Below are 23712 nucleotides of genomic sequence, written 5' to 3' on the forward strand. Positions count from 1 at the left end.
GGTACATTATATTTTATTTCGGCTCATGAAACATGGGACCAACAGTTGACATGTTGCATTTATATATTTTTCAGTGTATGTACACTGAGTGTACAAAACATTAAGGACACCTTCCTAATATTCAGTTAAAACTTTTTGCCATCAGAACAGCCTCAATTCGTCAGGGCATGGACTGGGGATGATGGTGTTGATGTGAGCCATGACCAGCCTTTCAAAGCACTTCATGGCTACAGACGTGAGTCCTACGGGTCGGTTGTCATTTAGGCAGGTTACCTTGGTGTTCTTGGGCACAGGGACTATGGTGGTCTGCTTGAAACATGTAGGTATTACAGACTCAGTCAGGGACAGGTTGAAAATGTCAGTGGAGATACTTGCCAGTTGGTCAGGACATGCTCTGAGTACACGTCCAGGTAATCTGTCTGTCCCTGCGGCCTTGTTAATGTTGACCTGTTTAAAAGATCTTACTTAACGGGGACTGTCTAATTCGTTACATTTTTTACTATATTGCAAATATTCAGAGATGCAGAGAATGAAGTTGGGTTACTTCTAAGTAACTTTGGCTGACTCCTATGTCATCATCTCCAACACGTGACCTTCTATTCTAGAGCTTTGCTTTGGTGTGGATTGAGGCCTATACATCAGTTGTGTTCCCCTGTTGTATTCAGCTTTCCTTATTTCTATTGTGGATTGTGTTTCTGTTTGCCATCTGTACCGATGAATGAATCGTACACACAATGTGCAAATATTAATATTTTTAAATTATCAGTAATTAAATTTGATGTGGATTAAATTGTTTGGTGAAATATGCAATAAAGGAGAGTAATTGCCCATAATTCTGCATGTTTGTATCGTTGTACTTCCAGTTTTGGTCATCATGATTTAGTGACTGCAAAGAACATTTATGGATCTACTGGGATTTTTAAAAGACAGACTAACTTTCTGTTTTGTCTGCTTGCATTCAAGAAATAAGTATAGTTGTGTCATTCTTTTGATGAACGGATTTGCAATTTTGATGGTATTATTTTATGATTTTTTTTTTTTTTTAAAAAGACAAGTACATTTTCAAAAAGCATTTACTGTTTTATAAAAGTTGTGTGTTTTGTGGACTCTGTTTTAAAAATCAACAACATTGTTCCAAAAAATGATTGTAGGCGATTGAGAGAAACTGTAATACATCAAGGCGGTTGCTCCCTGATTAAATAGTACAAGAGTACACCCTGCTGGACAAAAAAGCTTACTGCACCTGGTATTCCCAGGCAGTGTACCATCCAAGTACTAACCAGGCCCGACCCTGCTGAGCCTCCGAGACCAGGCGTATTGAGACTGATATGGCCGTAAAGCCAGTGACTGTATGGTGCATATATGATCTGTAATAATGCCGTAAGCGAAGGAATAACTCTTGCTACGCTATATCAAGTTTTTGTCACTTGAAAAAGTGCAGTGTGACGTCATAGAAATAATGGGATAATACATAGTTACTTTAACACAGGCAGATGAGTTATAAACCTTGTATACATTTAACGACATATATTTGAGTCTTGTGAAAATAGCAGGCCTATCAAATATTGACTTCAGACAAATACATCAGATAACGTTACCGGTATGTGAGGTATGTTTCATAGTTTATACTGTATAGTCTTCTTGTGTATATTGTGTATATATATCCAAATCATACATTTGTTTTTAACTACTTTATTACTTAGCTATTTGTGTATCTGTTTGATCGTGTGTATTTCACTGTTGAGGAGAGCTTGCAAGTAAGCATTATACTGTACCGTTTACACCCTGTATCCCATGTGCGTGACTTAAACTTTTTTTTAAAGATTAACGCACCATTCACATCAGCTATCATAATTAATATAATGGTGACCGACCTGACCAGCACTGTCTAGTCATCACTGACACTAAGATGAACTTGTACAATGTGTAACTACAATATAGACCATGCTCCTAACAAACTATAAGGAAGCAACGCCTTATTTATATTTACAACGACAGGGGGTGCACCGTTCCTGGAGGTACTGCAATACCAGGTCGATGCGTGGAGTGGACGGAGCAAGCCCCTATTCCATCTCCCTGTTCCAAAAATCTATTTAATATATGGTCCCCAGATATCAGAAATTAAACTGATAAGAACAGATTTTTTTTTTCGTTCGTTTTTAAAAAAATAAGTTTTGTCACATTTAAAAACAGCTCATATACTTTTACATCATTTTTACACATAACAACGGCATACAAGCATAAAAACACATCATTTGACGATTACATTTAAATTTGTTAAAAAGTACATGTTGTTAAAACCAATAAAAACAACCATGAATAAAATGACTTTTCATTGTAAAAAACATAAAATCTGTAAAAGCCATTTAAAATGTGTACAAATGATTTAACAAGATAGAATTGTTCGAAGACATGAAAAAACATGTTAAAAAGTCACTTTGTTAAAAAGCTGTCTTCGATCCTCTGTACAGGAGCGGGGTGAGTCCTTATCAAACTCGCCTCACCCTGCTCCTCTGAATAGATTATCATCCCGTCCTTCGGGGCCCAGAGGAGATCCCTCCCCTAGTCGCATCGCCCTAGGCGCCGCAGCGCTGTCAGGCCGTGGCCGCCGGGACCTAGGGTGTTGTGGGGGACCCTTCGCCTGGGGTCGAGGCCCCCTTCCTTCCGTACCACCCCAGGGCTTCCGTGGCTACCATGGCCACTGCCTGGGGGGTGGTCTCTACGTTTTTCGCTACCAGCAGGTTTCGGGAGGACCACAGTGCTTCCTTCAAGCACGTGAGGGTGGGCCAGAACAGCCTTCGGCCCACCCCATACAGCACAAGCTGAGGTGTTAGGTCCTCCCCTGCTGGCAGACACGGGGTGATCAGGGGTTCTGCTTCCTTCTACCGGTCCCTGTAGCTCTGCACTCCCAGAGCAAGTGCCTCACTGACTCTTCTTGGCCGCAGCCTGGTCGGGGGCACACGGATGTCCTCGCCATGCCCCGTGAGTGCATAACGGCCCTGACCGGGAGGATCTCGTGGTCGACCATCCAGGACAGGATGCATCCAGGATGCCGATTCAGGAGAGCAGGATGGGCCACGTTGCGCCAAACTGTTGTGGGCTCACCTATAGCGAGCCCGCGCACTGGACACACTGGTTCCCGATCCTGCACAAGAGAGAGAAGAGAGCGGTGTTTTGTTAAGACCGTGACTGTTTCTTTTTCCAGTTTAAAATGTCTTAACTTCTGGAGCTGGACGTAGTGCGGGGGTAGCAGGAAAGAGACTGGGGCTCGCAGGTCGACTGGGATCAGCCTCAGGGTCCTGAAGTAAGATCCCAGCCAGAACCGTGCGAGGGCCTGAGTCTTGTTGTTGGCCGGGGAGGTGGCAAGAGTGAGATGTAACGCTGTGTAGCGGCTTCCCAGGAACAAGTAGAGGTCAGGCAAGCCTTTCCCCCCCCTTGGACCTGGGCCTCTTAACCACCTCCCTCCTCAGCCTCTCCCGCTTGCCTCCCCACAGGAAGTAAAAAAGCATCCGCTCCAGGGCTAAAATACTCCTTTGAGGGGGAATAAAAACAGAACTGATTAATAAAAGCACAGGTAAAATCACAGCTTTAATGATTAAAACCTTGCCCTCAAAAGTCAGCTGTCGTAATCCCCAAAAACCCAGTGTCTGTCTTACTGTCCCCAGGATCCCACTCCAGTTACCGCTCCCTCCTCCCCCCCGGTCAAACTTTACCCCCAGTACCCTTATGTCCGTCCTTTTGACTGTCAGAGGTAGTCTGGTCAAGTCTGGGTCCAAATATCTCTGGTAGCGTTGCTGCCACAACTGAACTGAAGCAATTGTCCACTTGGTGTCGCCAGAGTTCCACCGACCGTTGCTTTTTCCAAGCTGTCCCGTGTTGTACATCAAACTGCATGACTTCAATACATCAATGCAAGAAATGTGAACAATAATAATAGCCTATGTATTTTTTTCTTCTGTTGAGCGTTGTAGGATAAGGCCATTGTGAGGAGGCCTTCATAAAGTTGCCCTCCTAAATTACTAGAGGACAAACTTCAAAGATGTCCATCCATGGCACTGGACTGAAGTGAGAGCTTAGGCCAGAGCGGTCCTGGCCTATGGTCCTGGCTGCCTAAATGTTTCCTCCTCATAATAAAGGTGGCACTTTTGAGGCTTACTTTTACATTTAGGCTTACTCAGTCACTACAAGAAATGTCATATCATGGTGGTAAAATTCCATTTTGGAAATGAAATGGTTGTGCTTTTTGTATTGTTCTGACTTCATGGGGCCTACTGGAATGAATGGGCTGCTTATTCACACACTACCGTTCAAAAGTTTGGAGTCACTTAAGAAATTCTTGTTTTTGAAAGAAAAAGCACTAAGCACTATCCCATTAAGGGGATAGCCCCGTTTTTTCAATTTTCGCCAAAAATGACATACCCAAATCTATCTGCCTGTTGCTCAGGCCCTGAAGCAAGGATATACATATTCTTGATACCATTTGAAAGGAAACACTTTGAAGTTTGTGGAAATGTGAATTGAATGTAGGAGAGTATAACACAATAGATCTGATAGAAGAAAATACAAATAAAACTTTAAATTGTTTTGTACCACCATCTTTGAAATGCAACAGAAAGGACCCAAATCTAGTCACGACCCTGGTTGTAATTTAGATGGTGTCCACAAGAGGGCAGCAGTGTATGTGCAACGTTTCAGACTGATAACTGGAAGACTAATAAGCAAGTTGCATGAAATTTACTATGAAGTCACCCAGGTGTCCTTCACAATTTGCCCAAGTGGCTTCCAAGTGGTCGAATTTGTAAATTGATACATTTTCAAGAATATAAAACATACAAAAATGCTATGCTAATAAAACATACAAGTTTACACACTCCCAGGAATGTCAAAACATTTTGGATCATTAGCTTCCCTACATAAAATGTGTTAACAGGAGACCCAAGACCCAAGAATGCTGATCCAATGTCTCCAAACACAGAGGTGTTCTCTACCTCCCTCTCTACCTCCCTCCCTACCTCTAACTACCTCCTTCTCTCCCTCCTCCCAGAATGAGAGGTAAAATGTTATCACAAAATGTAGTATCTCGGGGCTGTTCTCCAAGCCCTTTCTTCAGCCTCCTGTTGCTCCTTCTTCACCACATCTGTGTGTGAAAGGACCATTTCAGGATGTCAGTGATGTGCACGCTAAGTAACTTTTAAGATTTTGACCCTCTCCACTGTGGCCTGTCGATGTGCTCCCTCTGCTATCTCCAAAGTCCACGACCAGATCCTTTTGTTTTTCTCATTGAGGAAGAGGCTATTTTCCTTGCACCACTCTGCCAGGGCCCTCACCTCTTCCCTATAGGCTGTCTCGTCTTTGTTGGTAAACTGATCCACATGGCCCTGTGGGGGCAGTATGCAAATTGTAGTGGGTCTAGGTTGTCGGGTAAGGTGGAGGTGTATATGATCCCTAGCCTCTCAAATCACTTCATGATAGCAGAAGTTAGACCTTAGCTTTCTTGGGTACAGGAACAATGGTGGAATCTTCAAGCAAGTGGGTACAACAGACAGGATGTGGAGAGATTTGAATATGTCCGTAAACACTCCAGCCAGCTGGTCTGTGCATGCTCTGAGGATGCAGCTAGGGATGCCTTCTGGACCGGCAGCCTTACAAGGGTCAACACACTTAAATGTCTTACTCACGTCGGCCATGGAGAACGAGAGCTCACAGTCCTGGTGAGAGGTGGTGACCCGCGTCGGTGGCACTGTGTTTTCCTCAAAGCGGGCGAAGAAGGTGTTTCGCTTATTTAGCTATTACTTTAATGATAAGCAGGATATGGAACGACTACACTTGTTTATTAAATTGTATTTTAGTTTTGTTATTTTAGTCACGTTGAAAGCAATTAGTGGTGTGCACCAATAATCCACAATTCAATATGATATTGATATCTACTCACCGGCCAGTTTATTAGGTACACGATAATGGAACGCTCATATAGACAATGAGTCACGTTGCTTGCTATGTAAAGCAGGCGGACAGGCATCGAAGCATTCCATTACTGTTCGATTGAATGTTATATTGGGCAAAACCACATCAAACTTTATTTGTCACATGCGCCGAATACAAGTGTACCTTACCGTGAACTGCTTACTGACAAGCCCTTAACCAACAGTGTAGACCTTACCGTGAACTGCTTACTGACAAGCCCTTAACCAACAGTGTAGACCTTACCGTGAACTGCTTACTGACAAGCCCTTAACCAACAGTGTAGACCTTACCGTGAACTGCTTACTGACAAGCCCTTAACCAACAGTGTAGACCTTACCGTGAACTGCTTACTGACAAGCCCTTAACCAACAGTGTAGACCTTACCGTGAACTGCTTACTGACAAGCCCTTAACCAACAGTGTAGACCTTACCGTGAACTGCTTACTGACAAGCCCTTAACCAACAGTGTAGACCTTACCGTGAACTGCTTACTGACAAGCCCTTAACCAACAGTGTAGACCTTACCGTGAACTGCTTACTGACAAGCCCTTAACCAACAGTGTAGACCTTACCGTGAACTGCTTACTGACAAGCCCTTAACCAACAGTGTAGACCTTACCGTGAACTGCTTACTGACAAGCCCTTAACCAACAGTGTAGACCTTACCGTGAACTGCTTACTGACAAGCCCTTAACCAACAGTGTAGACCTTACCGTGAACTGCTTACTGACAAGCCCTTAACCAACAGTGTAGACCTTACCGTGAACTGCTTCCTGACAAGCCCTTAACCAACAGTGTAGACCTTACCGTGAACTGCTTACTGACAAGCCCTTAACCAACAGTGTAGACCTTACCGTGAACTGCTTACTGACAAGCCCTTAACCAACAGTGTAGACCTTACCGTGAACTGCTTACTGACAAGCCCTTAACCAACAGTGTAGGCCTTACCGTGAACTGCTTACTGACAAGCCCTTAACCAACAGTGTAGGCCTTACCGTGAACTGCTTACTGACAAGCCCTTAACCAACAGTGTAGACCTTACCGTGAACTGCTTACTGACAAGCCCTTAACCAACAGTGTAGACCTTACCGTGAACTGCTTACTGACAAGCCCTTAACCAACAGTGTAGACCTTACCGTGAACTGCTTACTGACAAGCCCTTAACCAACAGTGTAGACCTTACCGTGAACTGCTTACTGACAAGCCCTTAACCAACAGTGTAGACCTTACCGTGAACTGCTTACTGACAAGCCCTTAACCAACAGTGTAGACCTTACCGTGAACTGCTTACTGACAAGCCCTTAACCAACAGTGTAGACCTTACCGTGAACTGCTTACTGACAAGCCCTTAACCAACAGTGTAGACCTTACCGTGAACTGCTTACTGACAAGCCCTTAACCAACAGTGTAGACCTTACCGTGAACTGCTTACTGACAAGCCCTTAACCAACAGTGTAGACCTTACCGTGAACTGCTTACTGACAAGCCCTTAACCAACAGTGTAGACCTTACCGTGAACTGCTTACTGACAAGCCCTTAACCAAATGCAGTTCAAGAAGAGTTAAAGGAAATATTTACCGAATAAACTAAAGTAAAATATAATAAAAAAGTAACACAAAGTAATACAAAATGATGAGGCTAAATACAGGGGGGTACCGGTACCGAGTCAGTGTGCGGGGCTACAGGTTAGTTGAGGTCATTTTTGTACGTGAAGTGACTATGCATAGAAAATAAACAGAGAGTAGCAGCAGTGTACAAAAAAAAATGGAGGGAGGGGTCAACCAGTGACCTAAGCGACTTTGAGCGTGGTATGATAGTTGCCAGGTACGTGACTTTGAGCGTGGTATAATAGTTACCAGGTACGCTGGATCCAGTATCTCAGAAACAGCCACCCTCCTGGCTTTTCACACAACAGTGTCTAGGGTTTACAGAGAATGGTGCGACCAAATATCCAGTCAGCAGCAGTCCTGTGGGGGTCGAACACAGCTTGTTGATGAAAGACGTCGAAGGAGAATGGCAAGAGTCGTGCACGCTAACAGGCGGGCCACAGACAGACAAATAACCCCACAGCACAACAAGTGTCGTGCAGAATGGCATCTCGGAATGCTGCAATTTGTCGATCCTTGTCATGGATTGTTCTATTGCAGCAGACAACCACACCAGGTTCCACTCTTATCAGCTAAAAACAAGGAAGAAGTGGATCCAGTGGGCACACGATCATCAACCCTGGACAATTGAGTGCAAAAACATTGCCTGGTCTGACAAACCCCAGATCCTGTTGCATCATGCTGATGGCAGAGGCAGGGTTTGGCATAAGCAGCATGAGTCTATGGACCCATCCTGCCTGGTGTCAACAGTACAAGCTGGTGGCGGTGGTGTTCCGAGGTCCAATCAGCAGCAACTCGGCTACACAGCTGATGCCTGCTGGACTGTTCATTAACACGGTACTTCATTTTGTTTATCTGTCGGCCCCAGCCTCAAACTCAGGCCCTGTGTGTAGCTAACGGACCCTCTCTGCCCATTCATCGCCATTTGCCCGTTGTTGTCTGAGCTGTTTACCTGTTGTTGTCTTAGCTCTCCCAATCAACACCTGTGATTGCTTTATGCCTTTCTCTAATGCCAATATTTATTTTATTTTACCTGTATTTAACTAGGCTAGTCAGTTAAGAACAAATTCTTATTTTCAATGACGGCCTAGGAACAGTGGGTTAACTGCCTGTTCAGGCTGTTCTGCAGGCAACATTTTTTTGTGGGAATGAGTTAGTAGAAAACATGTATCAGATGGTGTGATGATCAGTTTTCTGTGGGAATGAGTTAGTAGAAAACATGTATCAGATAGAGATGGTGTGATGATCAGTTCTCTGTGGGAATGAGTTAGTAGACACAACATGTATCAGATAGAGATGGTGTGATGATCAGTTCTCTGTGGGAATGAGTTAGTAGAAAACATGTATCAGATAGAGATGGTGTGATGATCAGTTTTCTGTGGGAATGAGTTAGTAGAAAACATGTATCAGATGGTGTGATGATCAGTTTTCTGTGGGAATGAGTTAGTAGAAAACATGTATCAGATAGAGATGGTGTGATGATCAGTTCTCTGTGGGAATGGGTTAGTAGACACAACATGTATCAGATAGAGATGGTGTGATGATCAGTTTTCTGTGGGAATGGGTTAGTAGACACAACATGTATCAGATAGAGATGGTGTGATCAGTTTTCTGTGGGAAGGAGCTGAGACACAACATGTATCAGATGGTGTGATGATCAGTTTTTAATACTAAACAACTATTTAACGATACACAATCTTAGAAATGACTTCATATATTTATTAAATTGTCATTGTAGTCATTGATGAGAAAAGTGTTTTGGATGAATGCATTGAACTGAATCCATCTACCAATAAATAAAGTTTGTACATTTTTGCTGGTCAAACTCTTATTTTTTGTATAATTACATCGGGCCATGTCTCTCACCGGAAATGTGCTGCTGCATTCATCCCAGTCATCAACAACAGAGCATTGGGGTAGGTCCATGTCTGACAATGTGTGCGCAATTACAATAATAATTGAACATGTTCAATTAAAAAAATGATACATAACAAACATACTGTTGACACACAGGCTATGGTGTAATGGAATGTTTTGCCATGTGTGGCTGGTTTTGTGGATTTTGACACTTATGTCATAACCAGTCATAAAATAATGCAATATGTCTAAACAGGTCATGACAGTGTTATGGCAAGTTCTATCAGCTGTTGACATTATGACATGGTTATGACTGTGTCATAAAGTGTTATGACGCTGGGTGTAAAGTAGTGTTAGGGATTATTCTATAGTTAAAATATAATAGTGGGCTCTTTGAATACAGTGTTTGACATGACAAATTAAAATGCCAGGGAGCAGTTATTGTGACAACACGTTGGTTCCTACTCTTTCTCTTAGCTACTTCATGTAGCTAACATTCTTGCTTCACATATTCCTATTTGGTTTTGAAGATACTGTTTCCCAAACAACATGCTGATTTCGGTCTACAGCATCACTGGTATTATCAGGCTGCATAGCTAATTACGTTTGCTCTGACTCAGTACATTTATTAGATTGCTAGCTAGCGATTAGCGGCTAACAAAATTTAGGCCCAACTTGCTAAGAAAACACGAACTAGTAGTGTAATTTTAGAAAGCTAGTGGTTTATATTAAGAAGTAAAGAGAAAACAGCATCGTTGTCATCAACATTGTTGCATGTGCTGCATTGAACCTGCAGACGGAGCACAAGTGTCTCATGGTCGAGGAACAACAAATGCCTCATCGAGTGACAGGGGGCGGGGCTAGGTCTGCGTGGAAAGCGGCATGGAGAGAAGCGAAGTAAAATAGATGTTACACAGGGCGTATCCCATTTAACAAATCAAACATTAAAATACCGTTATAGGAAAAGTCCAAACCAAACGGGTCCGTGCAACAATACCAGTACGTCGTAAAATACGGTATACCGTCCAGCCCTACTTACAAAAATGTATAATCTTTATCCCACTGGAAGGGTGGGTTCAAAGAGGTGAAAGGCACTACAAATAGATGTTACACAGGGCGTATCCCACTTAACAAATCAAACATTAAAATACCGTTATAGGAAAAGTCCAAACCAAACGGGTCCGTGCAACAATACCAGTACGTCGTAAAATACGGTATACCGTCCAGCCCTACTTACAAAAATTTATAATCTTTATCCCACTGGAAGGGTGGGTTGAAAGAGGTGAAAGGCACTACAACTAAGAACTGGGGTGTATTCATTACGCCTTGCAACGGTAACCGTTTACCATTTAAAAAGCAAACAGAGCAAATGGAGCGAAATTGGGAGGGACCTACCGGAATTTGTCCAATAGAAACTCTCCTTGTCCTTGCAAAAAAATGTTTGGGGGGAGTAAACGGGTTCTAACAGACAATGTTTTACAACAGAATCGGCGTAATGAATCCACCCATTAGGAGGTTTAAAAAAAACACATATCTGAAAACCTAAGGTTCATCATGTTACATTATAGGTATGTGGTCAGGTGTTACATTGACAATTACAGGCTCTATTATTCACTCATCTGTTTCTCTCAATAGTTACTATTGGGGAATGGAACCTTGTGTTACCTTCCTCACACCACTACAGTATTCATTTCAACAGACCTTTTCCATGGTCCATTGTTACAGCTCAGTAAATGCCCAAGACTATATTGAGGGTCAAACTGTTGAAATGTCCATTATGTAAATAGTCTTGTAGAACTCTGGTGTGGGGAAAGGGAAATGCATTTAACCAAAATGTGTCTTCCACATTTAACCCAACCCCTCTGAATCAGAGAGGTGTGTGTGAGTGGGGGGTAGGCTGCCTTAATTGAAGTCATCGGCACCCGGGGAGCAGTTGTTAGGGGGTTAACTTCCTTTCTCATACTGTCAGATCTAATATGAAGAACTGAACACAACCATAAGAACCATTCATACTGTCAGATCTAATATGAAGAACTGAATACTAAACAGAAGAAGAGGTTGACCAGTACATATTCATGTAACTTTATTTTTCATTGGCAGATCAATAAAGTTTGCATCAATGCAGTTATCCAAACACATTCTTGATCAGTAACTAAAATAACTCATCTAGTTTTAAAGACAATTAATAAACACATGTATTAATTTCATAAACTGTGTATCATTAAATAAGGTTGTAAAATAATCCCCCCAAACTAATGGTGAAAAGTGATCATCGCTATCTGATACATGTTAGGGGTGGCGGAAGATAGCCTAGTGGCAGTAACCAAAAGGTTGCAAGAGGTTGCAAGATCAAATCCCCGAGCTGACAAGGTAAATCTGTTGTTCTGCCTCTGAACAAGGCAGTTAACCCACTGTTCCTAGGCCATCATTGTAAATAACAATTTGTTCTTAACTGACTTGCCTATTTAAATAAAGGTTCAATAAAACAAGTGTCCACTAGCTCCTTACCACAGAATACTGTGGTAACTTGGTCTCAGAGCAAAACGTATTATGTATTACAAAAACATCCATGCCACTCCATTTAGTATGTTAGGCCTACCAATAAAAACGTAACTAAAATATAAACTAAACATGTTGGTTTCATGAGCTGAAATAAAAAATTCCAGCAATATGCACAAAAACATAATTTCTCTCAAATGTTGTGCACAACTTTGTTTATATCTCTGTAAGTGAGCATTTCAGCCTTTGTCAAGATAATCCATCCACCTGACAGGTGTGGCATAAGATGCTGATAAAACAGCGGGGGACAATAAATGGCCACACAACATCAATGTCACAGATGTCTCAAGTTTAGGGAATATGCAATTGTCATGATGACTGCAGGAACGTCCACCATAGCCAGATAACTCAATATTTATATCTCTACCATAAGCAACCTCTCACGTCCTTTTGGAGAATTTGGCAGTACATCCAACTGGCCTCACAACTGCAGATCACATGTAACCACAGCAGCACAGGACCTCTTCACCTGCAAGATTGTGAGGGGGGGCGGGCTGAGTAGTATTTCAGTCTGTAATAAAAACCTTTTGTGGGGAAAAACTCATGCTGATTGGCTGGGCCTGGCTCCCAAGTGGGTCTATGCCCTCCCAAGTCCCACCCATGGCTGAGCCCCTGCTCAGTCATGTGAAATCCATAGATTAGAACCTGATTTATTTCAATTGCCTGATTTCCTTACACGAACTGTAAATATTTGAAATGGTTGTATTTAGATTGTTGTTTAGTATAATACGACTTATAGGATGTTATTATCGTATGTTACGATTTACAATTCGTATGTTATCTTACGCATTGCTATTCATACAATATGTTACGAACTTGTAATATGTATGATATGTTACAAATTCCAATTTGTTGTTACAAACATTAGCTAGGTTAGGGTGAGGGGCGTAATGTAGAGTTAAATGGGTTTAGGGAAAGGTTAGCTAACATGCTAAGTAGTTGCATGCTAAGCTAACATGCTAACATAGATAAAAAGTAGTAAGTAGTTGCAAAGTTGCTTAATTAGCTAAAATGCTAAAGTCCTCCTTGATGAGATTCAAACACACAGCCTTTGGCTAGACATTTAACTTACACGCCCAACCCTCCACAGAGCAGGAGTAAGGCTTCTCTCCTGTGTGTATACATTGGTGTGTGTTAAGTTGCTATGGTGAGAGAAACTCACCCAAATGTCAGAGCAGATGTAAGCATGCTTCTCTCATGAGTGTGTTCTCTGATGAACTTTTAGCTCAGTTGCTGTTTTGAAGCATTTTACAAAGGCAGAGCAGGAGTATGGCTTCTCTCCATGTATATGTTGATGTTTTTTTAAGGTATCCAGTCGAGAGAAACTTACCCCACAGTCAGAACAGGAGTAAGGCTTTTCTCCTGTATGTGTTCTCTGGTGAACTTTTAGATGAGTTGATGTTTTGAAGCACTTTCCACAGTCAGAACAGACATAAGGCTTCTCTCCTGTGTGTGTTCTCTGATGAACTTTTAGCTCATTTGATGTTTTGAAGCACTTTCCACAGTCAGAACAGACGTAAGGCTTCTCTCCTGTGTGTGTTCTCTGATGAACTTTTAGATGAGTTGATTTTGTGAAGCATTTTCCACAGTCAGAGCAGACGTAAGGCGTCTCTCCTGTGTGTGTTCTCTCATGAACCTTAAGCTCAGTTGATGTTTTGAAGCATTTTACACAATCAGAGCAGATGTAAGGTTGCTCTCCTGTGTGTGTTCTCTGATGAACTTTAAGCTCATTTGTTGTTTTAATTTTTTTTCCACAGTCAGAGCAGGAGTATGGCTTCTCCCTTGTATGTATTCGTCCATGTGATTTTAAATGGGAAAGTTGAGAGAAACTAGTCCCACAGTCAGAGCAGATGTAAGGCTTCTCTCCTGTGTGTGTTCTCTGATGTACTTTTAGCTCCTTTAATGTTTTAAAACATTTCCCACAGTCAGAGCAGGAGTATGGCTTCTCCCCTGTATGTGTGTTCTCTGATGAACTTTTAGCTCAGTTGATGTTTTGAAATATTTTACACAGTCAGAGCAGGAGTAAGGCTTCTCTCCTGTATGTATACGTTCATGTGATTTTAAGTTGGAAAGTTGAGAGAAACTAATTCCACAGTCAGGGCAGAAGAAAGGCTTCTCTCCTGTGTGTGTTCTTTGATGAACTTTTAGATCACTTGATGTTGTGAAGCATTTTCCACAGTCAGAGCAGACGTAAGGCTTCTCTCCTGTGTGTGTTCTCTGGTGAACTTTTAGCTCATTTAATGTTTTAAAACATTTTCCACAGTCAGAGCAGGAGTATGGCTTCTCCCCTGTATGTATACGTTCGTGTCTTTTTAAGTGGGAAACTCGAGAGAAACTAGTTCCACAGTCAGGGCAGAAGAAAGGCTTCTCACCTGTGTGTGTTCTCTGATGGACTTTTAGCTCATTTAATGTTTTAAAACATTTTCCACAGTCAGAGCAGGAGTATGGCTTCTCCCCAGTATGTATACGTTTGTGTCTTTTTAAGTGGGAAACTCGAGAGAAACGAGTTCCACAGTCAGGGCAGTAGAAAGGCTTCTCTCCTGTGTGTGTTCTCCGATGAAGTTTTAGCACCGTTGATGTTTTGAAGCATTTTCCACAGCCAGAGCAGGAGTAAGGCTTCTCTCCTGTGTGTATTTTTAGGTGTAGTTTTAGCTTTGATAGAAATGGGAAAATCTCTTCACAATGTGGGCAGAGATGAGACCTCTTAGCTCTGTCATCTTCCTGCTGTTGCTCTCTGGATGTAGATAATGTCTCAACATGGTATCCTGTGTGAACATCAGAAGAACCAGTTAGTTGGTGTGATATACATGTCAATCAAATGTATTTTATGAAGCCCTTTTTACATCAGAAGATGTCACAAAGTGCTTAACAGAAACCCAGCCTAAAATCCCCAAAGAGCAAGCAATGCAGATGTAGAAGCACAGTGGCCAAGAAAAACTCCCTAGAAAGCAGGAACCTAGGAAGAAACCTAGAGAGGAACCAAGCTCAGAGCGGTGACCAGTCAGTCCTCTTCTGGCCATACCGGGTGACAGGTAGCCTAGTGGTTAGAGCAACCGAAAGATTGCAAGATCGAATCCCCGAACTGAGAAGGTAAAAATCTGTCGTTCTGCCCCTGAACAAGGCAGTTAACCCACTGTTCCTAGGCCGTCATTGAAAATAAGAATTTGTTCTTAACTGACTTGCCATGTTAACCTGTTTGAGCGCATGTCCAAACGCTAGCCGGACATCTACGACAACATCCGGTGAAATTGCAGAGCGCGAAATTCAGAATACAAAAATCGTAATATTAACTTCTTGAGTGTAGGGGGCAGTATTTTCGTTTTAGGCTAAAAAACGTACCCATTTGAAACTGCCTATTTCTCAAGCCCAGAAACTAGAATATGCATATAATCAGATTAGGATAGAAAACACTCTAAAATTTCCAAAACTGTCAAAATATTGTCTGTGAGTATAACAGAACTGATATTGCAGGTGAAAACCTGAGGAAAATCCAACAAGGAAGTGCTGTTTTTCCTGAAAGCTCTCTGTTCCACTGGATGCCTTGCCTCCATTTAAAGGGATATCAACCAGATTCCTTTTCCTATGACTTCCTCAAGCTGTGTACAGTCTTTAGACATCATTTCAGGCTTTTATTTTGAAAAATGAGCGAGAAAGAACCCATTGCGTCAGTGGATGGCTGGGTGCCAGCAGAGTTTTTCATGCGCAACAGCCATTTTCTCTCGCTCGCCTTTGGAAGAAGCAACATTCCGGTTGACATGTTATCGATTATATACTGTAAAATCAACCTGAGGCTTGATTATAAAAAAACATTTGACATCTTTCTACGCACTTTACGGATACTATTTGGAATTTTCGTCTGCGATGTCGTGACCGCTCGAGCCTGTGGATTTCTGAACATAACGCGCCAAACAAATGGAGGTATTTTGGATATAAAAATAATCTTTATGGAACAAAATTAACATTTATTGTGTAACTGGGACTCTCGGGAGTGCAAACATCCGAAGATCATCAAAGGTAAGCGATTTAATTTATTGCTTTTCTGACTTTCGTGACCAGTCTACTTGGCTGCTAGCTGTTTGAAATATTTTGTCTACTGAGAGAGATGTTCTTACATAAACGCTTGTTATGCTTTCGCCGAAAAGCTTTATTGAAATCTGACACGCCAGGTGGATTAACAACAAGTTAAACTGTGATGATAATGATCCCGCTAACGGGATGGGTGCGTCAAGAAGTTAAACATTCATGAAAATACAAGTGTCTTACAACATTTAAAAGCTTCTTGTTAATCCAACTGCGTTGTCAGATTTCAAAAAGGCTTTAAGGAGAAAACATACCAAGCTGAGGACAACGCACCACATCAAAATACTTTTTCAACCAGCACAGGCGTCACAAAATCACAGACAACAATTAAATAAATCACTTACCTTTGAAGATCTTCCTCTGTTTGCAATCCCAAGGGTCCCAGCGACACAATGAATGGTAATTTTGTTCGATAAAGTCCTTCATTATATCCCAAAAATGTCAGTTTAGTTGGCGCACTTCATTCAGTAATTCACTCGTTCAACATGCACACAAACAAATCCAAAAAGTTACCGGTAAAGTTCGTCTAAACAAGTCAAACGATGTTTCTAATTAATCCTCAGGTATTCTAATATCTAAATAAACAATAATATTTAATACGGAGAATAGTGTGTTCAATAGCGAAGATGAATAACGAAGAGCGCACTCTCAATGATGCGCGCATCATGACTACTTTTCTAATGGGGCACACCCTGGAAAAACTACAAATACTTGTTCATTTTTCAAAAAACAAGCCTGAACCCCTTTTAAAGACTGTTGACATCTAGTGGAAGCCATATGAACTGCAATCTGGGTCCTATCTATTTGAATATCCCATAGGCAAGCATTGAAAAAAACGGTGACCTCAAAAAATAAAAAATCCGAATGGATTTTCCACAGGTTTTCGCCTGCCATATCAATTCTGTTATACCCACAGACATTATTTTAACAGTTGTAGAAACTTCAGAGTGTTTTCTATCCAATGCTATCAATTATATGCATATCCTAGCTTCTGGGCAGTTTACTTTGGGCACGTCAGTCATCCGAAATTCCGGACAATAATCAGTATGTAAAGGAAGTTAAATAAAGGTAACATTTTTAAAAAGTAAAAAAAATAAAAATACACTACCATTAGTGGTGAAATAAATGAATAAATTCTAAAGTTTGGGGTTACTTACAAATGTCCTTGTTTTGAAAGAAAAGCACATTTTTTGTCCATTCAAATAATGTCAAACTGATCAGAAATATATTGTTAACGTTGTAAATGACTTTTGTAGCTGGAAACGGCTGAAGATCTCGTACAATGCAGTGTAATACTCCCTTCACAAAACAGCGCGAACTGGCCCTAACCAGAATAGCGTCTAGAAGGCCAGCATCCCGGAGTCGCCTCTTCACTGTTGACGTTGAGAGTGGCGTTTTGCAGGTACTATTTAATGAAGCTGCCAGTTGAGGACTTGTGAGACGTCTGTTTCTCAAACGAAACACTCTAAAAATACTTGTCCTCTTGCCCAGTTGTGCACCGGGGCCACCCACTCCCCTTTCTATTCTAGTTAGAGACAGTTTGCGCTGTTCTGTGAAGGGAGTAGTACACAGTGTTGTACGAGATTTTCAGTTTCTTGGCAATTTCTCACATTGAATAGCCTTCATTTCTCAGAACAAGAATAGACTGATGTTTCTGGCCATTTTGAGCCTGTAATCTAACTGACAAATGACCCAGATACTAAACTAGTCTAAAGAAGGACCGTTTTATTGCTTCTTTAATCAGCACCACAGTCTTCAGCTGTGCTAACATAATTGCAAAAGGGTTTTGTAATGATCAATTAGCCTTTTAAAATGATAAACTTGGATTATCTAACACAACATGCCATTGGATCACAGGAGTGATGGTTGCTGATAATGGGCCTCTGTACATCTATTTAAAAAAAAATCTGTTTCCAGCTACAAGTCATTTACAACATTAACAACGTCTCCACTGTATTAATGGTCAATTTGATGTTATTTTAATGGACCATAAAAACATAATTTTCTTTCAAAACAAGGACATTTCTAAGTGACCCTAAACTTTTCAACAGTAGTGTATGTATTCATTTCAGTAGACTGTATGGGAATGGGAATACATGGGAATAAAACTATTCTAAAACTGGGTAGGAGTCAAAAACTACAAAGAGTCAAAAGTGGTGAAAATGATGAGCTATATCATCCTCCACTCAATATCACAAGGGTTAGTAACTACACAGACTCATTTCATACCATCCTCCACTCAACATCACAAGGGTTAGTAACTACAGACTCATTTCATATCATCCTCCACTCACTATCACAAGGGTTAGTAACTACACAGACTCATTTCATATCATCCTCCACTCACTATCACAAGGGTTAGTAACTACACAGACTCATTTCATATCATCCTCCACTCACTATCACAAGGGTTAGTAACTACACAGACTCATTTCATATCATCCTCCACTCACTATCACAAGGGTTAGTAACTACACAGACTCATTTCATATCATCCTCCACTCACTATCACAAGGGTTAGTAACTACACAGACTCATTTCATATCATCCTCCACTCAACATCACAAGGGTTAGTAACTACACAGACTCATTTCATATCATCCTCCACTCAACATCACAAGGGTTAGTAACTACATAGACTCATTTCATATAATCCTCCACTCAATATCACAAGGGGGATAGAAGAATTTGTATGTTTAAAGTAATGACTAAGATATTTCACCCTGAAACTGTATCACTGTGTGTGAAATCCATTAGACACATAAGACTATAAGTTGGTAATATGTTGGCAGGATATAATTACAACATTATGTTCCTTACAGGACATTCTGTCCCCACCCGGAGTGGAGAAACTGTTAGGCTTGCAGAAAATGATGAAACATGTTGCAGAATATGATAAACAATGTAAGTGTACAGTGGAACAATACAGCCATCCTAAAGCGGGGTGGGGTTCTCGACTGATGTGTGTATAAAAGATGGGCTCTGAACTTGAGAGGGCAGAGCTCTCTGAATAAAGAACTGATCATTTGTATGCTGGGACTCTGTTTATTAAAACTTAGAGCCTTACAACCTCTAGGATACAGATGGAGTTATAAAATAGTTCCGTTAGAACATTGGGATAGAAATTCTCGTGACAAAGGGGGTTAGTAACTACACAGACTCATTTCAGAGAACTTCAAAACACTGGCAGTTTGTCTACTTCACTTCTTTAGTCTACACTCTGATCACTCCAGATAGACCAGTGAATAAAACAAATGCTGGCAATACTGTTGTCATCCATACAAGTCTTAGCAGCATGAAATAACATCTACAATGCATTCAAAAAGTATTCAGACCCCTTGACTTTTTCCACATTTTGTTACATTAGTCTTATTCTAAAATTGAGTCAATTGTTTTTTTCCCCTCATCAATCTACACACAATACCCCATTATGACATCACAATAGCCCATTATGACAAAGCAAAAACAGGTTTTTAGAAATAACTGAAGTATTACATTTACGTAAGTATTCAGACCCTTCAGACAATAGTTAGTTGAAGCACCTTTGGCAGCGATTACAGCCTTGAGTCTTGTTGGGTATGAAGCTACAAGCTTGGCACACTTGTATTTGGGGAGTTTCTTCCATTCTTCTCTGCAGATCCTCTCAAGCTCTGCCAGGTTGGATGGGGAGCATCTCTGAAAAGCTATTTTCAGGTCTCTCCAGAGATGTTTGATCGGGTTCCGGTCCGCGCTCTGGCTGGGCCACTCAATGACATTCAGAAACTTGTACCGAAGCCACTCCCACATTGTCTTGGCTGTGTGCTTAGGGTCATTGTCCTGTTGGAAGGTAAACCTTCACCCCAGTCTGAGGTCCCGAGCGCTTTCAAGTAGGTTTTCATCAAGGATCTCTCTATACTTTGCTACGTTAATCTTTCCCTTGATCCTGACTAGTCACCCAGTCCCTGCCGCTGAAAAACATCCCCACAGCATGCTGCTGCCACCAACATGCTTCACCGTAGGGATGGTGCCAGGTTTGCTCCAGACATGCTGCAGAGATGGTTGTCCTTCTGGAAGGTTCTCATCTCCACAGAGGAACTCTGGAGCTCTGTCAGAGTGACCATCGGGTTCTTGGCCACCTGCCCGAACAAGGCCCTTCTCCCCCGATTGCTCAGTTTGGCCGGGTGGCCAGCTCTAGTAAGAGTCTTGGTGGTTCCAAACTTCTTGCATTGAAGAATAATGGAGGCCTCTGTGTTCTTGGTTACCTTCTATGCAGCAGAAATGTTTTGGTACCGGTCCCCAGATCTGTGCCGACATAATCCTGTCTCGGAGCTCTACAGACAAATCCTTCCACCTCATGACTTGGTTTTTACTCTGACATGCACTGTCAACTGTTGGACCTGACATAGACAGGTGTGTGCCTGTCCAAATCATGTCCAATCAATTGAATTTACCACAGGTGGACTCCAAGTTGTAGAAACATCTCAAGGATCATCTCATAGCAAAGGGTCTGAAAACTTAAACGTAGATAAGCAATTATAATTTTCTTTGACATTTGCAAGAATTTCTAAAAATCCTGTTTTGGCTTTGTCATTATGGGGTATTGTGATGTCATAATGGGGTATTGTGTGTAGATTGACAAGGAAAAACATGTCATCAATTTTAGAATAAGGCTGTAACGTACCAAAATGGGAAGGGGTCTGACAGTGCCTTGACTTTTTCCACATGTTGTTATGTTACAGCCTTATTCTAAAATTTAATTTAAAAAAATATTCAGCAATCTACACACCCCCATAATGACAAAGCTAAAACAGGATCTGACATTTTGGCAAATTTATTAAAAATAATTTAAAAAGCAAAGAAAAACAAGAGACTCAAAATTGAGTTCAGATGCTTCCTGTTTCATTGATCATCCTTGAGATGTTTCTACAACTTGATATATAAAACATTAAATATACACTACTGTTCAAAAAATGTGGGGTCACTTAAAAATGTCCTTGTCTTGAAAGAACAGCACATTTTGTGTCCATTAAAATAACATCAAATTGATCAGAAATACAGTATCGACATTGTTATTGTTGTAAATGACTATTGTAGCTGGAAACGGCAGATATTTTATGGAATATCTACAAAGGCGAACAGAGGCCCATTATCAGCAACCATCACTCCTGTGATCCAATGGCATGTTGTGTTAGCTAATCCAAGTTTATCATTAGAAAACCCTTCTGAATTTATGTTAGCACAGCTGAAAACGGTGGTGCTCATTAAAGAAGCAATAAAACTGGCTATTGCAACTCTGCCTAGAAGGCCAGCATCCCGGAGTCGCCTCTTCACTGTTGACGTTGAGACTGGTGTTAAGTGACCCCAAACTTTAGAATTGAGCTCAGGTGCATCCTGTTTCCATTGATCATCATTGAGATGTTTCTACAACTTTATACAAACAATGGTGTTTGTTTAGTAAAGTTAGATCAATGTCTTGGACGATCACCTAATGATTAATTAGTAGTCCACATCACCAAATATTATAGCATAACATTACTGTTACAACAAAAACAACACCTACTTTCTTAGGAGATTTTAGGATGGTTTGCTGAATCGTCCCAAACTCAACAGCACGCCATTAGGCAGAATGTGCTTTGATTAAAACAAAATACAGTAAGTCTATATAATTTAACACCATCTGTTCTAATTTGATAAACAAACAATAATTCAAGAAGATTTAAATGCATATTCCCATGAAATTGATTGAGATCAAACGATTGGCATGCAGACGCAGCTTGATCATTTCACTGGTAAAACGTGAAGAATTATCATTCAATATTGACAGTGATGATGCCATGGCCTATTTTGAAATGAGGTATGCCTAACTTGGTGATTGAGGGTATTAAACATGTTCAATGTTTTTGAGACAATGTGTGGGCAAAGGCAGGCGTTACAAGTTCTTTAAATTTGCTTCGCTGTGGAGTCTTGAGTTATTCAGGGATGTGTGATGTCAGAATTACAGAATTCAACCAAGCAATAGACTGGTCATAACTTATGGAGGTCTAATATATGAATATAACTTCTAGATAGAACCAGCTCTTACCTTGACTAAGAGTTGTCCTAATCTTCTCCTCTTCTTCTTCATCTTTAATGTTGACATTCAGCTCCAGTGTTTGACTGCAGTCTTCCAGCTTCACTGATGCCATCTCTGGATCCTGCAGTGCAAACTGGGCTCCACTGTCACAATCAGGACCCAGTGACTGTAGGTTTCTACTCAGTGTGGAAGGAGAGGCAGGCTGTGTTTGTCCTCACTGTTGATGTTACTGGCCTCAGACTTAATCTGAGTCGGTCTGTAGTAATAAAGACAAACGGACACAAAAGTTATTTTCTTGACAGTTCTGGCACTTTATTCTGTAAAAATATTTTCTATTTTTTAATGTTCAATTATCTCATTTCAGTCGATCAGGTAGATAATCCTTGACAAAACATTCATTCACATTAGACAAAGTACACATTTTAAATTGCACAACATAAATACACTTAATCTATAGTAGATTTCCTAAATTCACATAAATGCATAAATGACTCAAAAACCATTTAGTACAAGATCACAGTGTGTTTCAGGCAGCACTATGTACTATTTTCCTGAATAACCTTGTCTTCACTGTATTATTTCACTCACAGAAAACAATTGTATGTCCCATTCACACCATATTAAGAATTATCAGGGGTCGTACAGTGGCAAGTCAAATTCAAGGACTTTTCAGGCACTAATATTAATTTACTTGAAGCCCCGTGTGAAAACCCTGAATTATAGATAAATATAGAAACAACTGAATGTGTCTGAATATTAGTAAAGAACTGATAATCATTACATTCAGCTTCAGAACTGTGGAGCAACTGAAATGTTCTCTCTCTGATGAGGCACTACCTGCACTGAAGTCCGTTGATGCAGACCTCCTATGGTATCATGGAGGTCCACAAACAAACCTTTAAGGTGCAGGTCTGTCTAATTCTGTACTAAGAAAATAAACCAAGAAATCCCTATTAACTTCTACCACACCCTCCCCTTCCCCGAAAAACCCTCCCACACCCCCCAATAAACTATATCAATAGATCCCTTTCTGTGTTTGCAAACATTGGGGTCTATATCATGCTGAGACAATCCACCCCCAGGTTATCCAGCTTATCAAAAACTATACCGACAGTAACATCTGTTACCCCCAACAACTCTGCTGCAGTTTACAAGATAACTTTCAACCTGGTATTTCTGCTTTACACAATCCAAGTTGTTGATAACCTCACCAATAAAAGCTATGAAGTACATATTATTCACTATTAAAGTATCCTTTGTCACAGTGCATTTATGGACGCAAGATTTCTGAACAGGCCTCGAAACCATGTCAGGAAAAGTAGAAAGACCAGTTCTGACAGTAGGTCCTCTTACTACAGGACCAGCCATGGAAGCTCCATCAGTCTGACAGTAGGTCCTCTTACTACAGGACCAGCCATGGAAGCTCCATCAGTCTGACAGTAGGTCCTCTTACTACGGGACCAGCCATGGAAGCTCCATCAGTCTGCACTGTAGTTCCACCAGTCTGTCTTACAGCCTCTGCATATGATGCATCATGACAGATTTTATATCTCTGAGCATCTCTCTGCACCTGGCATCCACCAAATGCTGCTC

At 41.1% G+C, this 23712-nt stretch overlaps 2 pseudogenes; both read right to left on the reverse strand.

Moving 5' to 3' along the window:
* Positions 1-1996: 1996 nt before the first annotated feature.
* LOC139373963 (U2 spliceosomal RNA) lies at positions 1997-2171 on the reverse strand (annotated as a pseudogene).
* Positions 2172-11502: 9331 nt separating this feature from the next.
* On the reverse strand, positions 11503-22246 carry LOC139372881 (zinc finger protein 84-like; annotated as a pseudogene).
* Between the last annotated feature and the right edge of the window lie 1466 nt (positions 22247-23712).

Source organism: Oncorhynchus clarkii, chromosome 18, assembly GCF_045791955.1.
Source record: "Oncorhynchus clarkii lewisi isolate Uvic-CL-2024 chromosome 18, UVic_Ocla_1.0, whole genome shotgun sequence".
Classification (NCBI taxonomy): Eukaryota; Metazoa; Chordata; class Actinopteri; order Salmoniformes; family Salmonidae; genus Oncorhynchus; species Oncorhynchus clarkii.